At 41.5% G+C, this 18612-nt stretch overlaps 1 protein-coding gene across 1 annotated transcript in view; it reads left to right on the top strand.

Annotated features, from left to right (window-relative positions):
- Nucleotides 1-18612, top strand: part of LOC126403394 (kelch domain-containing protein 8B-like) — a 201659-nt gene that overhangs the window by 67245 nt on the left and 115802 nt on the right. The gene's annotated exons all lie outside the window — the stretch shown is intronic.

Genomic DNA, 18612 nt, shown 5'->3' with positions numbered 1-18612 from the left:
AAGTGTGAAAGGGGGAGAGAGAGAGGGAGTGACATGCAGCAAAGGGCCACAGGCTGGAGTCGAACCCGGACCGCTGCGGCAACAGCCTTGTGCGTGGGGCGCCTGCTCTACCACTAACCCACCGACGTCCCCAGAAGAAGGTTTTGTCGCAATGTTATCCGGCAAGGTACTGCATTGGCCAATCACATAAATTCAACCGCACCTCCGCATTGGATTGCTTTGTGACATAAACCAAGTATTTCTACTGTTTTCTTTAAAGTCATTGTGATGGTCACCCAAACTCAACTTCCTGGATTCTACTGCATGTCTCACTGGTACCTGGAATCAGTCTTGACGATGATAAGCCTCGGGGGGTGAGGGCCAATATTTTGGGCTCATCTGATATGGCCAGAAGATGTCCAAGCCAAGACTTACTCTTCCATGTGCTGGTCATTTCAACTAATCTCTATAAACAGATATCTGCGTATGAATGCATATATTTCAAGTATTTGAAGCTCAATCATTGTCAAACAATAGCTGATAAGTTTTGAGACTGCACACAGGCTGTTTACCTGCAATTCAAATGCGATTGGTAATAATACTATAATAATAAAAAACGGAAACCAGATCGCTCACCACACCAAACTCTTGTCCCGTCGCCTACAGGCTCTGCACACATATGCAGAATTATGCAAACATATGCAGAATCTCTTTATAGAGATTAACACCCACACCAACGCAGCCACTTGTGCTGTTATAGCACAGGCCTGCTTACTCTGAAACAACAAAAGACATTAGTCAGCGGTGATGGTTTATTGTTGGTCATATGGGGATCAAGACCAGTTAGCTTAACAGCTCCAGTTGCATTTCAGTGAAATATGATAGCATGGTGTTTTAGTTTAATTGAGAATAAGATCTAAATCAAATTGTGACAAATTGAATTGAACACTGAGATTCCCAAAGGTCTTTGTCAATGACCTATGACCACTTTCCCAGTCGACACTGACTGGTTTTGGTCTGATGCTTCATCATTGATTTCAATCCAATGTTTCAGTTTATTATCAATCAGGTTTTATAAATAACGCAGAAAAAGAAAGTTGTTTGTTTTCACAGGATTATGATCTAGTGCAAGATGTTCACCCCTTTTGTGTGTTTGATTTTTGTCTTTTGTTTTTCTGCCTGTGAAGTTAGGATAGATCAGCTTCTCAATTACGACTGTGAAAACAGGTTTGCATCTTTATGTCCTCTCAGCAGGGACGGACTGGGCTCTGTGAAAATGTAGGAAGATAGATAAAATAGTTCTGCAGTAAACCACATTCTATTAATTGTGCCACACTCATCGTTATGTATGTGTACCCATAGTTACACTGTGCTGTTAGCAGTAAATGAGAAATCTAAGCAAAAGCACATCAATGAGCCACACTGTTGCACTGGCTGACACACTCCCTCTTTACGATAAACATGGGCTCTGTAGTTTATTTTGAGTTAATCCCACATATACCGTTTCGCTGCTGTAAATACTCACTAAAGCACATAAAGTGCAGTTGAAAATGGTTCCCAAGATGTTCACTATTTACTCCTGTTTGAGTGACATTTGCAAAAACACTAAAGTGCCGAGCTGTTTCTGGAAATCACTGGGCCTGTTTTTAAATGAAAGTCTATATTCGTGACCTGTTTTAAAAGATTTGTGTCTTCAGACGGAAGATTGGGTTTGGGGCTGAGTGTTAAAGACGGGGTAGGGAAGTCAGAAAGTACTGAGAGATGGGCTAAAATGTTGTTGTTTTTTTTATTAGATTTGCTAAGAAAAGTATAGAATATTTACAAGCTTATCCTTTAAAGGGACAATTCACGAGTTGCCAAGTGTTTGCAATATCTGCTATAGAGATGTCTGCCTTCTCTCACATGTAATGGAACTAGATGGCACTCAGCTTTTGGCAATCAAAGCATCAAAAAAGTACATTTGAAAAACTCAACATCAGTGTCTCTTTCCAGAAATCATGACCGGGTTACTCAAGATAATCCACAGACCTTGTTGTGAGCAGCAAGTAGGAACTATTTTCTTTCACCTGCCAAACGTACCACTGCACAGAAGGAAGCGTGCATCTACTCATTGACGAGAGGCTCATGCTCATGACAGCGCTAGATAAAAACATTAATGGTGTCCTCCTCAACTGAGCTGCAACGTTAGCTAGCTCAGTGGTGCTGGGTTAGCTAACAGTAGATGCACTCTTCCTTCTGCACAGTTGGCAGATGTAGTTCGGTAGAGAGAAAATAGTTCCTCCGTGAAACTGCTCACAACAAGGTCTTTGGATTATCTTGAGTAACCAGATCATGACTTCTGGGAAAACAATGCTGTTAAGTTTTTCTAATGTAATTTTGAGTGCCATTTAATTCCATCATATTCGAGGGAAGTCAGACATCTCTACAACTCATATGTCCAACACTCGATAACTCACACCAAAACAATCTGGACTGGTAAAAGGCGCCACCAGTGAGAGGAAAGATAATCATTTTGGATTGTTTTGGTGAACTGTCCCTTTAAGATTTCAAATGATCACACTTGATGACTTTAGCCCGATGCTGGGAAGCTCCTGGTGTATTTTTTTTTTAGTCTCATTACCTTCCCAAGCAAGCAGGGTTGGTTATTGTGTATATGTGAGCCTAAATGTCAATCAAGCCTGGTAGGAGAGCGTAGGTGTACAGGCACAAAATGAACACTTACCTGGTGCTGTCAGCTCACTCTGGTAACATGTAAAAGATTTTGGTTAATGCAGTATTTAGCTTCCCTGGCCTTAGGCACAGATGCAACATCATTTTCATGTGTTGATATAACAAAGCAGATTGAAATTAAATCTCTAAATCTGCTCTTGCCTTCCTGTTCAGTGCCCCACACACAATCTGGTGTTATACAGCTACACCGACAGGCAGAGCGACACATTTGTGGGGAAATTTGATTGAGTATTTTTGTTGCTGAAAAATACAGTTTGGGAGGTATTTTTCTTTTGGTTCGCCAGCTCTCTCTGGGAAAAGTCAGTGTCAGACACAACATTACAGGTGTACAGGGGATGCCAGAATTCACCAGTATGAATTCATTCAAGTGTCAGTGACAGCAGCTGCCCACTCACAACCTCAATAATGTAGAAGCTCTCACCCACCCTGCTTTCTTATGACAGCCAGTCCAGGCTTTACTATTGGATTTAAGTGCCATATAATCATCCTTCACTTTAAAGTGAGTTCATTTTCCTGAACACATCTCACCTCTGTGAGGCAGGTCATCTGCTCTTCTGAAATAGATTATGTTTGCAGGATGTACAAGGACATCCGAAAGTGGCTTTTTTATCGTCTCGCATACACATATGACTGACTCCTCAACCTTTCTGAGAGCGTGTCCTGTACTGAACTTGATCTATAAATAAAAGCACACTTCAGCCTGTGGAGAGACCAGTATGCCCTGCTTTATTGTGTATCTCTGTCCTCATTAATTTGCAGTGAAACTCTGATCAGAACAGACTTAGCGTTGTTGCTGATGGAGGTGAGCATTATGTGGGTGCTCAAGCTGGTTTTAGTAAACTAAGAGTATGAGCAATGTTGCCACATGCTTTCCTACCTGCCTTTTTTCTCTACCAGTTACATCCCTCAGTTATCTGCAGCCAGAGGAACCCAATTTGTTGCATTTTTGAGAGCCTTTAGAATAGATTCCCTGTCTTTGTTTTGTGTAAGCCTGCAAACACAAAGTACAGCTGTGGTGGATGGGAAACAGAGATAGGCAGTATTTCAATTAAATGCATTTAAAACATATTTAATTTCTTTTGAGTATTTTGTAATTTGCATGTTGCTGGACTGAAAAAATTCATTAAAACAGAATATGTGTTTCTACCTTACTTCATATGTGTTACCCGCACTGCAGTGTTAGAGGCTACACAAAGGTGACTGATTATTTTAATGGTATTGTTTTGTGTCTTTTGTACTCATGTAATTGGTTGCTTGTGAAGTTGGGGATGTTAGAGGTTTACTTATTGCACTGTGTTTATATTTTTTGCTCTAAAAGGCATCTGCTAAATTCATCCAGAACTGCTTATGCTATTCAGGATCACAGGACTCCGCAGCCTATCACAGCTGACAATGGTCAAGAGGCAGGGTACACCCTGGGCAGTTCGCCAGACTATCACAGGGCTGACACATAGAGACAGATAACCATTCAAACTCACATTCACACCTAGGGGCAATTTCGAGTCACCAATTAACTTCAACATGCATGTCTTTGGACTGTGGGAGGAAGCTAGAGAACCCAGAGAAAACCCACGCTGATGTGGGGAGATTGTGAAAACGCCACACAGAAGGACCCCAGCTGGCTGGGCAGCATTTTCTAAGAGTCCAGTCTTATTGTTATCTGAAAGAACAAGTGCATGACCATGACCATGGCCTAGCTGTTCAGTCCCACAGTTGCACATCAGTTGGCTGTTCATTCAGTCAGTCAGTGATCACTTTTGCTGCATTTCCACTGCTTGGATGGCACGACTCTACTCGACTTGCTATTTTTTGGTTTTCCATCAGTAGAATTTATGGATTGTACCCGCTACTTTTTGGTACCATCTTGGGTGCGGTTCCAATCAAGCTGAGCCAATACCTACTCACCATTTTTACCAAGCTACCAACAATAGCATGCAAAATATTTTGTTCACCCCACCAAAATTTTGAAAAATGGCAGCCAATAAAACTATGGCGTACATTACAGTGTACACTGCATACTGACAAAGTTCAGACATTGGATCCAGCAAATATGACAGTTTCTCTATGGCAATCGGCTGAGAATCCCACCTGCACTAAGGGGTGTACTATCTGCAGTGGAAAAGGTAATAGAGAAAAGGACCTGGCATGAGAAGCAAGTTGAGCTGAACTGAACCATTCCATGAAAATGAGGCAGTTGACTGACAGAAACCACTCAGCATGCACCCCTGATATTCTAGCCTCCCATCTCCAAAATATCCTACTAAGTAACTTCAAATCTCTGATGTGGGAATTAAATGGACCTGCATGGTAAAAAGACCTGCATTTGCATTGCGCCTTTCTAGTCATCCAACCACTCAAAGTGCTTTTTACACGATGAGTCACATTCACCTATCACACACACATTCATACACTGGTAGCCGAGGCTGCTGTACAAGGTGACACCTGCTACTCAGTTTTTAACACACTCACACATCAATGTAAGCATCATGGGGAGCAATTTGGGGTTCAGTATCTTGCTCAAGGATCCTTCGACATGCAAACTGGAGGAGCCGGGGATTGAACCGCTGATCATACGATTGGTGGACGACCCACTCTCCTTCTGAGCCACAGTCGCCCTTTAAGCAAAGCTCTTCTTTTTGGTGTAGGGGGACATCACGGTCAGACCCATATTGAGGCTACTAAATGCCTAAAATGTGATAAGATCAGTTTGTATAGAATACACATTTATGTATCAAATTACAAATGACTTGTATTTTAATTAAGTGCATTTTCACCAGTATTTTATATATTTTTGGTACATTTAATGAGTAAGTATTTCTTAGATATTTTTTAATGTATTTGTGCCCGGGGTGTCGGTAGCTTAGTGGATAGTGCCGGCGCCCCATGTATAGAGGTGATGCCTTGCTGCAGCGGTCATGAGTTCAACTCCAGCTTGCAACCCTTTGCTGCATGTCGTCCCCCCACTCTCTCTGTCTCCCCATTTCACACTGTCCTGTATAATAAAGGCAAAAAGTAAAAAAAATAATAATAAAAATAAAAAATAAAAATTTTTAAAAATAAAAATAATCTTTAATGTATTTGTGCTCATCCCTGATGGGAAAAGTAATTTGTTTTGCAGGTATCTGGTCATAAACCAGAGTACTGGACAAATAAAAATTTGGAACTGATGATAGAGCCACGGAAAAGTGAGGGGGCAAACAACAAATGTCCACCTCCTTGTGGAGCTGGAGTCAGAGGATTATCAGTTTCATTAGGATTCATTCTCTGGGCACCTTGAATATATGTGCCAGATTTCATGGCCATGCAGCAAGTTGTTGTTGTTGTAAAGACATTTCAGTTTGGAAATAGAAGGTGGTGACTGACTCAGTGGCAAAGCTGTTAAATGTTGCTTTTGTGGAATGAAAGAATAGGTAGAGTTGAAAAAAGAGGAGACTTGTGGGTAAAACTGCTGACTCTGAACCTTTACTGCCAGCTCAACATGCTCAGTCGGCCGAACAGCTACCAATTAAGGCCAATGACAGGCTACTGCTGGACACACTGAAGAAATGGCTAATGGCTGGTTATGGATGCTAAACACTGGCCTGATGGTGCTCGGCACTGAGCTATCGGCCTGTTGTGTCAGAACCCTAATCTGGTTGATATTGAAAGATTACATTTGATTGATGGTAATTCAGGCACAGGAGCTGCTGGAACAAAACTTTTGACACCTGATTTAATGCAATCCGAAAATGAATAAACTGTTTTAGTGGAGGGACATCTTGAATGACATCTAGTCCTGTGGAGTCCAGCAAAGAGTTTTCAGACAACACCTTCTGTTTCTGACAAATGACTCAGACCTCCCCTGAGCAAACAAAACTGGCAGTCGATGAATTCTTAACAGCATGCCGTCCGCCACTAATGGCCCATTGTCAAGGAACACATCACCATAATGGAGAATAATTTGTTATCGACTATGCACCAACTCACTACCTGAAATAGTGTCTGTATTGCGTGATATGAGGATGTATGTCCCAGATGTTTGTTTTTGATTTTCTGCATAATTTCAAGCTTGTGTCTGTGTGTACAGTAATTCAATAATCCCAGTTGAACATCGTGTGTTTGGTGTAATGGGATGTCTGCTATGATGGTGTGGCTCTGTAACATAGTCATTACACAGGAACATCATCATGTCGAGAAAACAGCAGCTCTCTTGTCTGTAACCTGCTCTGCTTTGGGGGAGGACTACATTTACTGTTAGCACCACTCTATGCAGGAGAGATGTGATATGCACCAAGGTGGCTGTCAAACCATTTATCATTTTAATAAGGCGGAGGTGGTTTCGGGGCCCTGAGTTGCTTTTCTCTCCTCACTGCCATCTCCAGGGGCCAAATTCAGTTTGAGAAAGTGATTGTAAGGCACTTTAAAACTCCATAGCTGGGTGCTATGAGACATTACTAGTGCTGCTGAAAAAATAGCCTCTTTTAGTTGTTATTTTAATCCCACGTAACCAATTTCTAAGCATTTCATTGATGTCAGATATTCATTAAACATCTCTTTGTTTTACATCTCTACATTAATTAAGACTGCTGTCGTACAAGTAGTGCGTACACACTGCAGCTAAAAATGGCTTCCCGTGAGGCTGACACAAAGTTTGCCTTAGAAGGAAAGAAACATCTACAATCACTGTCAGCTTCCAGGGAGACAAGACAAAGTGCAGATTCAGTCAGTGAAGTGTGTTCGGGGCTGTACAAGACAACTGGTATTTGTCCAAAATTCACGACAATGTGCAGTGGTTGACTGCAGTGATGTGATGAATATCTTGGACTGTTTTGCCTGCAGTGGGAAAAAATTGCTCATAAGTAATGATTTCCTTACGAGGAAAATAAAGAGACCAGTTAGGGCTGTAACTAATGATTACTAGTCATGTTAAAACTGGGGTAGGCAGTTTTATTTTGCCATCATTCATCATCGAAAACAGAGACTTTTTCTGTTGGCTATTCTACAGATGCAGATGGGCATGCACGTCCCAGATGGTGAAAGCTTTATTCAGTTGCGGAGAGTCCTGCAGAAAAAGTTGCTCTTCCAGCGTTGACAACAACTGCCCACATTGCAAAGTAACTCAGAAAGAAAGACGGACTTGTCAAAAGACGGTCTAAAAGAGAGATTGACGGTAAACAAAATAAAACAAATGTAGTTTCAAGTGCATGTTTATGTAGCTAGCTAGAGCTTCGAATCATAATGTGATGTCATCTCAAAGGGCTTTACAGGCACAGTGACTGTAGCAACTTAAATTCAGCTAGCAGACTACTCTGACTCCCCTCCGGATCAGCAAACTTTCTGTTGCTGCTGTTACACAGGTTAGACCCAGACTGCTGTGACCCACAGCAATTTGGGAATTCAAATTGCTACAATTGCTGACTGAAGATCCGCATCCAAAGCAGCTGCCTGGTCTCCTTCCAGCCAAGCTGTCATTTGTGGCAGGGAGTGATGATGAGCACACACTACACAGGGAAGCCCATTCTAACAAGTTGGGCTGTTCACACTGGACCCACCACAGTGACAAACTCTACAGCGATAGTTAAGCATCTGGTGGAAGTTTTCAGTGAGCTGTGAGTGGATTTGGCAAGAAAACACACCGCTTATCTATAATGAGCAATAAAAAGGGTAAACGATATTAATGATCTGATTCCTAGATTTATAAAAAATGCTTACTTAATCCACCTGCTTTACAGCTGTGTCTAAACAGAGAGGGAGAGAGTCAAGCACACGCACACACACACACAGAGACACACATACACACACACACAAGCCGACAGAGAAGGAGCTTTACGTGTGATCACAGAGGAGCAGAGGAGCAGAGGAGCAGAATCGCCTGCTGATCCCACAGAGAAATGCGCCTCAGGAGCAACTGTTTGTGTGACAATTGTCATATTGCGACGCTTCCCCTTCCAGTGTGAACATAGTGAGGGGCGGAGGGACACCAGGTTACTGTATAAAGTGCGTGCATATGTCCGTGCATGTCTGGTGGGAGGAGCTTAGGACAGAGAGGTGAAGGGAGACCTGCAGGAGGAGAGTGTATTTTCAGATTCTGCTGTTTCTGCTCATTGTCCTTGTTTACAGCCTTGTTGCATTAGTTATTTTTATTTTTATTTATTTTTTTTAGAAATGTTGCTTAGTGACTGGCCTGTTTCAATGTTTGTCCCAGCTGTTTTATTGCTGCTTCTTTTTGATTTTCAGTGGAAGTGTGGATGAATTTAGTCCATGTGTTGCTTTTTTCCTTTCAAGAACAAATACTAGCTACCATCAGTGGCAGAGACATAGCCTTAATGAAGGAAAAGATGCTGTTTATTACTGCAACAGGAAATAGATGTTTTTCTACGACATCATGGAAGTAAAAAGCTGAATTTTTGGTCTCTTTTTCAGTGTGAGAAGCAAGCCTTCAGTTGTAATTTACTCAAAGCCCCAAATTCACAAAACTTAACCTGTTTTCAACCCCTGATCTAAATGTTTTCTCAGCCAGCACTTTACTTGAATATATACTGTAGCTGTTTAAGCCCCTTTGTATCCCAGAGGCCTCTGAGGTCATCTGACAAAGACTGGAGTCTAATGGTATGTTTTGACCAATCTCAAAGGGCGATGTCATTTGCAAGGTCCCCATTAATTTTCCATGTAATGTATGCATTGCGGTAGCAGTGTGGTGGGTTTCGGGTAGGAGGCACTTCACACTGACTGCTCAACATTTACATAATGTAAAGGTCCAGTCTAATTAATGCAAATCAGGGGAGAAAAGAAAATGACTTATGACCTGAAACTCTCAAACCTCGGGAAGAGACATTTTAAATATTTTAGAGCAAAAGTTACAAGTACAACGCAGAGTTTTGACAGGAAATATTCAGCTTAATTGTATTTATTTGTTTTTTAGACTTTAGAAATGCTGAATGAATTTCCAGTCAACCTGGTATTTGAAGTCCCTTTTCTCTAACTGCTACAGTGTGATATATTTCTGTATTCTTGGTGTGTCTGTGTATTTGGGGGCTGTGTTAGGCTCCTGTGGTTTGTGAGAATCCCATCCATCTGTCTGGTTCCACTCTGCTGTACTGGTGGAGCTGTGTTACTTCAGCAAAATCCTTAGCGAAACATTAGCTAACGATCCCATCACAACTTGCATTACCACCAAGCTTACCAGGGATTACACACTGCAGCGCACAGTGGAGTAACACACCACAGAGAATGCTGTCGGCAACCAAGCAATTAGTAGAGGTATTTTTGATCCACAGGCAACACTGAGTGTGCGTCCCGTCATCTCCCAGGAGATTGGCGATTTTTTAAGTATCTGTTGTGGTGTGGTTGTTGCATCATTGGGAATTTGGTGTGATTTATGTGGCCATTTGTGCCTGTGAGAGTTGTGGAGGGTTAGAGCTATCCAGTGGGCAAAATGCAAGCTTTTTTTTTACTGCACATTTAAAATAGAAACAAATGTCTTAGAGCTGACTTTCTTGGATAGCAGATGATGGCACCTGGCATAGTTTTAGAGGAAAACAAAACATGAGTGATTACAGTACATTCTAGAATCTGCATTTCTCAGAGGGGACATGAAGAGGAAATGAGGAGGCAGTGATCAAATCCTTTCTGATCAAATCCTATGACTGGCAGAGATACATGAGTGAGAAGCAGCAGTATTCTCACCTCTTTGATGACTGTTGAGAAACTGAGAAAGCACACACATCTGTGTAGTGGATGAAAGCAGAATACAAATGAATGTGAATCAGGAGCTGTTGTTTTAGGACCATCCCTGAAGGATTATAAAAATAACAACCAGACTGTGAATTAGGGATCTGCAGTGTTTGGTGACATTTCAGCTTTTTTATTGAAATAATGGAATAATTTGGTGCATATATTCTTATCTTTGTTGTTTACAATCATTCTCTTGACTGTGTTTTATTTGTTTCACCAAAAGGTGGCACAGTGATGTTCATCTGCATAGTAACTACTTGCAGGGCTAGGTGGTGAGTTACTGCAGTTGCCGAGCAAAACTCAGGAACATGCAAGCTTCAGTCAGTCATAATCAATAGAGAGTGCGGCAAAATGCTGCCTACCTACTTTTGTTCATACAAAATGGAGGGTGTGAGCAAGTAACAAAACGTGTAGCTCAGCGTGTGACATAAACAGTGACGTGGGAGGAAAGCCGCGGCTAGTCAGGTGGTGATTCTCTCGTAAATCGGCCCCTTCTTCACCATCCCCGTCTTTTGATGGTTCATGGCCTCTTCGTTTGCGAGGGCAAGGAGGGCGTGCAATTGCTTGTCTCCCCAGTTGCTCATCTTTACAGTGTCTGTCAAGTTTGCATTTCCCTCTTGCTACCAGCTGCTCGCTAATTCCTGCTATCAGCTGTTTCCTGTTTATCCACCGCCAGTGGCTTGCACGTGCAGCATCATCAACAGCTCCTCCCACAAGTCATTAACAGCCCCTCCTGTTGCGGAAGGCCGCCTTGGTCTGTTTAAACTAAAAGGGTTCCGCCAATATGTCTACCCTATGAGGCGGAAAATTGGGCACCTCGGATCAACTCGCCAATCCGACTCTGTGTGTCTAAACGCTCGCAGCTTGCCGGCAAAACGGCCCAACATTCGCTGAAAATCTGGTAGTGTAAAAGGGGCTATGGTCACAATAGCTCTCTGAACTAGTTAGCTTGGTAGCTTAGTTGTTAATGCTACAATTATTGATGTAAATCACAAGTTTCATCATGATACGTCTATAGATTCCTTAGAAAAAACAATGCAGTGGTTACTGATTTGACAAAGTCTGCCATGATATAGTTTCAATTGGATTCAGTTAAGAGGCCTGTAATTGATAAAGGGTGTCTGTAAGTCCTTAAATGTCTTAAATTGAATTTTATAAGTATTAAACTAAGTCATTAAATAGTCTTAAGTTTGAATTTATGGGATCTTAATTTCCACAAACATTTAATCTGTTGTCATTTATTTACCTTTTAATTTCTTTTTGTCAAAATCAGTCAAGCTGTCTGCATGAACGTCCACTTTTCTGAAATCCTTTCACAGATCTTTAAACCTAATACCATCATGTTACTTTTGTCTGATATCTTTAAACACCCTGGGTTATTAGACAAAATCCGTTAGATTTATATCAACTCACCAAAAGCAACCTAAATGTGATTTGACACTTTTATCACTGAGTTCTCCCAGACATTAAAATGGAAAACAGTGCAGTTCTTTTTAATTAAAAGAGTCATTTAGAAAGACAAGATGAAGACAATTATATAAATCTGTTCACCCTAAATTGTCACATTTGTCATGTTTAAGTGCAAAGGTTTTTTTTTTTAATCAATTGTAAGAACAAGGAAATAGAGACAATTCCACATGTTCTTAGTGATAAAAATAAAATACTTGAACGTCCTTTGCATGTAATCATCAGCAGCTTGTTGGCTTGTGATAGCTTACGACAGGGTCTCTACATCAGTCAAGTATGTAAAAAACAACTGATCAACATGTTCAGGAGACAAAACTCTGTGTTCCTAATAGATAATATCATCTGCCGTGCTCAGAGGGTACATTAGTACCAGGAATGCAAGGGAATGTTTTGGCAAGGTTTGCGAGGAGAAGAGGCTCAGGCTGTTGAATTTCCCACCACTCCAACACATCACCTCCCAGTATCAAAGGTGGAGTTTCTTTATACTTAGCACGTCAGCATGGGCTCACTCTTTCAAAGTCTTGGCAGCCTGGCTACAGTTCACAGTGCAGGAGGTGTCACCAAAGAGATCCTCAAGTGTCTTTGGCTTCTTGAAGGTGGGAACGTATTCTAAAATGACACAGTAGACCAGACTTAATTATTTCAGAAGACAAAATACCTTTTTTGTGCACTCCAAATGAACTAATTCACTTGCTTACAGCACTGTGTCAGTAACACATTACACAAAAAGGAAAAGTACTATACAAACAAACCTTGTTCAGTAGCTTAAGCCTGAGTGCAGACAACAAGTCAGACTGATCATCAGAAGTTTGGTCACCAGATGAGTGAGGACGGTTATTCTCAACATGTGCCACTGTCTCATTCTGTAGAGGATTAAAAGGTGAATAAACACACACAGGCATTTCAGCACTAACAGAAGTAATTAATTTACTATTCATGAATAGTATTTGCATTTTGAAAACATTACTATCAATGGACAAAAAAATCTGATCTTATTTCCTGGTCCCACAACTCTGCAGCCTCACATGACAGACAGTGGAAAGTTGCATCTTTCTCCTCTCCACTTAAAACTGGCAGCTTCTTGAGCATTGCGTCTAAAACAGACGCTTTATCCAGGACTCGCCGCACGCCCATATCCCTGTTTAAGCTCCCTGACCATACTCAGCTTCATCTGTGTTACTTAAGGGTAATCTTTCTCTGAGATACTGGAATACTCCAACAATTTAGCTTTAAGTGGTTAAAAGCTAATGGTCAATTTTCACTGGTCTGAGTAACTTAACCAAGCCATCAGCTGCAGTGATGTCACTTTGGTTGACTGTATGCACGTCATTTGTGCCTTTCCTTAGTTTTCTGTCCAGCAGTGAGCCACACACTGCAGCTTGTTGCTCCAACATGTCAAACCAACTGTTCTGGCGTGTGCTCACGTCTTGTTTTAGTTTGTGTCCTGAAAGTCTAACAACTTCTGACGTCTTTCAAAACTGTGGTTGCTATAGTGCTGTGGTGGAAAAATGACACGACCCATCTCACTTTATGCCCAAAGATGTGCTGCACCAGCACATTTCAGGCCTTTCTGTGTGGCCAAGCTTATAGTGTGTCTGAAGCATTTGATGTGTGTTGATAGATTTGGCTCTGCGCTGGCTACGGACATGTTGCTGGTGTTATCTGTTCGAAGCACATTTTGTTTGTCACATATATTCCACTCCTCACATTCTTCTTTCAAAACTGTCCCCAGATTAGCCCCTGTGTGTGCGTCATTCTCAATACGTGTCTGAAAACATAATTCTTCATTTTCCAGTTGGTGTTAATGAGATGATGGGTCACATTTGTGTTGGCTTCTGCTGCGCATGGCATCCATCCATCTGTAGTGACGGCGTTGTTGTTCTATGTTCACAATTCACGTCTTACCTCATCTTTAACTTCATTGTACAGACTCGGTATGGAAGATTAACTAAAGTGCTGTCTCCATAAAATTGCATATTTTGTCTATGCATTACGTCCATCAGTCTATATACCCTGTATTCTGTATGTGTACTGAACTGTAATGGCTTGGCACAACTGCTCATACTATACCAATACAGTCCTAGAATGTACCAATCATGCTGATGTCATTGGAACAAATTTAGCATTTTAAACACTCAACAACACTTTTTTTTTTTTTTTGGTAGAAAGTCGTTCCAGCCTTCCAACACAAGGTCTATTGATTATACGGAATAAATGGACATTGACCAATCCCATGGGTGCTCTTGGAGCTCAGGTATCCAGAGCCAATTGTAGGGAATCATAATGTGGGGTGACAATATTGAAACTATAGTAATGTTGTCCAATAGAAATAAGTAGAGGAATGGGAACAGTGTCAAAGCAAAGTTTCCTGTATTAAATTTTCTTGGCAGTGTTTAACAGTGGTTATATAAAACTACTTTAATATATGAGTTAGCTCATAATGGTAGCTTTATTAGAATGTGTTTTTTTGTGTGATAAAACAGCTTTGCCAGTGTCCTTGTCCTTGGGAGGAGACAAGGACTCAGTTGCTGCCTCGTTGTTAGTACGGGGGTAGCACATTAGCCATAATTACAAGGAAAAAGAATACTTTACAAGACGGCTGAGCTGTTACTCACAGTTTTCAGGTGAGCTTGTTGTAGATTTGATACACACCAATTTCCTTCTACGTTTTTCAAATGTCATTTTTCCGGAAAAAATAAGGCAAAGATACTCAATACAGGGGTAATTAAGATTTTTCTTTCGGTAATTTCCAATCTGTTAGAATAGACATTGTGCATCCTACACACTGGTGTTAGTGAGTGTGTAGTTGTGTTCATGTACCTGATATCTTTTCCCATCGAGTACATTGTGTTACCCAGGAGAACATTGCAAACCTTTTCAGTAATCGACAAACAGACATTTATACACACAGACACTGTTTGTTTTGTAGTCAAAGGAGACGGGCTGTTGCAGCCTGTTTGTGCCAGTGTTGACACTCGCAGAATGACGGGTAACGATGTTGTTTTGTCACTGTGTTTGAACTGTTCTGAACAGCAAAGCCTGCTGTCTTGGCTCGCTGTGTCGCCACCCTGTCATCAGCCGGCACGGCTCAGGCAACACGACACAATCACCTCTGTCACATCTGCAGGATGGGACAGATCAGAGAAATTAGAAGATGTGTGCGTCTGTATGAGAGAAAGAGCGAGAGAGAGAGAGAGAGAGAGAGAGAGAGAGAGAGAGAGAGAGGGGAAGTGAGCGTGTCTGATTATATGTGTGTGCCATCAAGAGCAAGGTGGAGAAAGAGGAAGACGAATGTGTGTGCAGGAGCGAGTGTGTGTGTCAATGCCATAGCCTGCGCTGTGTATCGCCAAGCTGTCACTTTAGGTTTATGTCTGGTACCTTTTGTTTGACAAACAAGGACAAGCCTGCACAACATCACAGCTGGCATGTCTCTGTATCTCATCATCACCATAATCTAACATACACACACACATTCTTTGTGTCTCACTGACATGTATGCATCCGCACAATTTCTGTCTCTAACTCATGTACACACAGAAATGAGCGTGGGGAGATTGCTCTTTTGCAAGCCCAGGTACCTGTTTTAATTGAGTGTGTGTTAAATTAACCACCATTAAGGCCAAATCACACATGCTTAAGTAAAAACTCACTTTTGGTCTTTTTAAAATCAAATTAAACTCAAAACGCTGGTTTTGAAAACACTAAAATTATTAACAATCCTTGGGCAGCTACAACGCGCCAGCTGCAAAGAATTACATTTGCCCATTCTCTCTGGTGTAGCTCGACAAAACCTGTCCTCATACTGTCGCTGAATACACAGCAGAATCTGTTATGCTCTGCTTTGTACAAGGCTCACAAATTAAAACAGCAGTTAACAAACAGAGGCACTCATTACAGTTGCTCCCAATCATTTCAACAGTGGCTTTACAGGAAATCTGATTAGTGCAGCATGCAGAGGGAAGTAGCAACTGGAGACTTTGGAGATAGAGACAGACTGTGGAGAGGAAACAGCTGCACCGATGGATATCTGTCCAAATGGAAAGGTGCTATAAAGGTTCCATATACAACACTCACAGCATTGTAGCAGCAAACAACTATTTGCTATATGAAGATATTGTGAAGTAATGACGTCCTGAGCAGTGAATGAAGTCACACTACCTCCGTGTGTGTTGCCGTCCAAGCTTCTCTGTTATTTGTTTTGGTTGCTGGGCTGGCTGCGTGTGCATGTTAGTACATGTTATTGCATGTTATTGCATCTGAGTGCGTGACTGTGCGTGTATCCCACTGGCTTGTTAATCACCACTGCTCTGGAATTTACTCAAACAGCTGATAAAGCGGTTCCAACCCATGGTCAGCACTGTTCGCGTTGTTGGTACCTTACCATAGCTTCTAGCACCGTAGCTGCTAGCCACCAGCTCAGCCACCTCCATTTTGAGAGCTGTGTGCAGGCAATCTCGGCCCGAACTCCAAATTATAGATCTACTCTAATCCTAATGTTCTAGCAAAAATGAATGTGTTAGGGAAGTACTGAGCCTACAGCTGGATAAATAGGACTCAAATTATACAGCACGAGTTGTGTGAGAGTTTGTAAACACATGTTTTGATATAGTTAATGTGTTGTTGAACACGGTCCTCATTCACTCCAATTTATGAAGAATGTTTGCCTTCTTTGAATTCTCTGTTCACTTTAAAGGCTTGAGAGAAAAAACAAAGGGTAACACTTTACTTGAAGGTATCTACATAAGGGTGACATGACACTGTCATAACTATGACATGACACTCATGAACTTGTCATAAACATTATGCACATGTCATAAATGTTTATGACTGCTGTCATTAAGTGTCGTTTTTTGTAATGAGAAGTTGACATTGTTTGGGTTGTCTTGATTATGACAACTTGACATTAATTAAAGTGACATTACCAGAAGATGTGTTTATGTTAATGTCAAGTTGTCAGGTTCATGACAGGTTCATGACCATGTCATGTCATAGTTATGACAGTGTCATGTCACTCTTATGCAGATACCTTCAAGTGAAGTGTTACCAAACAAAGTTTTCTTCATAAATTCAAGGTAACATGCGGTGAGTAACTGATATAAAAATGGTCATTTTGTGGGTGTTTGTTTTAATTCTGCAGTCAAACAGTAGAGAAAGACTGTGCATACTTGACCAGTAGGACAAGTCTGGACCACATGTGAATTTCATTCTAAGAATAAAGTCTACATACAAATGCAGCATGTTCCAAAAAAACTACTTACATGTGATTATCTGCCATTTAAGGGTAATCTGTTAGTACAAGTAGTTCTTGCGTGAGGCACATTGTAGTTAAACCAAGGTTTAATTGGTACCCTTGTTTAACTAGGGAGGGCTGACTGAGCACCAGTCTTCTTTTACTGCAAGATCCCCCACTGTTAGTGACCAAGCAGCCCCGCTGGAGCTATCAGGTGCTGTGTGCCTTGCAGAAGGGGACATTAGTGATATCTCAGGAGGAGATAGCTTTCGTCTTCTTTTTTTACTGCTCTCCTTTCTTAACCTTCAGTCTCCACAAAAAACGAGGTGCCTTACTCAAACACACATCACGTTTTTAAGTCATGGGAGATTACATCTGTACTGCCCTACTGATTTTAGCTCATACTGTAGTACTTGGATATTTGTAATGTAGTTCTATTCTTATGGTGATTTTGTGAAATACCACCTCATTTATTACTTATATCTTTTGTTTTCTGTATTAATATGGGAAAATGTGTATTTTTGTTAAAGAGGCAACAGATAGGATTCGGGTTTTTTTTTTTTTTTTTTAGCTTGGCGCCACCTAGCGTCAGTGGTGTTGCTCGCACTGTCGCAACGACCAAATTGACCGTGGGGATCAGAGATAATCAATAAAATGTAAGCTGTAAAGCCACCAGTATACCTCTATGTATATGTAGAATGAGAAGGTGTGTGGACACTATACTAAATAAATGAGTAAAGAATCCGAGCAACAATGATCAGATTTATCTGAAGAAAAAAACAAATAGTAAAGCAAATAATTATACCAGAATGCACAGTACCAGTACAAACAACTCACAGTAAATGATACTAATATGCACAGTATCATTACAAACAGCAGTAGACACGTAAGGGATAATGTATCGTGAGCCGGTGACTGTTGAAAAATAAGGACAGGGGAATGGAACCCCGACGCGCAGCGGAGTTATTTTTCAACAGTCACCGGCTCACTATACATGGAGTTATTTTTCAACAGTCACCGGCTCACTATACATTATCCCGCTTAGAACATGGATTACTTCTAAAACATTCAAATGTTACAACTGGCATCAATATTATTAAATTGCTGGCAGAGTGTATTGACAGAGGAGAGGCGTTCACCAGACAAACGGGAGCGGAGGAGAGGATTTTACTCCACTTTTCCCGGTCGGAGAGGCCTCTGTGCCCAGTAGCAGCGGGGGGCGGGGGTGGGGGGTAATCACTGTCCGAGGGCTGCCATAGAATGGCAACGAGGATGTCAGCAGACCAACACTCGCTACCCGGTCCCTGGTCGTGGCGATTTGCGATGCTGGCCAGCTAGGAATTAACTAGCAGCCAGTACAGTACAGTCCTCTCTCAGCCCAGCTAGGAATTAACTAGCAGCCAGTACAGTACAGTCCTCTCTCAGCTAACGTTAGCTAACATTTAGCCGTGTTACTTACTGAGCCATTAGAAAGAAAGCTAGCAGGACACCGG

The sequence above is a fragment of the Epinephelus moara genome, chromosome 16 (genome assembly GCF_006386435.1).
Source record: "Epinephelus moara isolate mb chromosome 16, YSFRI_EMoa_1.0, whole genome shotgun sequence".
Taxonomy (NCBI): Eukaryota; Metazoa; Chordata; class Actinopteri; order Perciformes; family Serranidae; genus Epinephelus; species Epinephelus moara.
The sequence above is the reverse complement of the archived record's forward strand: the minus strand, read 5'-3'. Positions and strand labels throughout refer to the sequence as shown.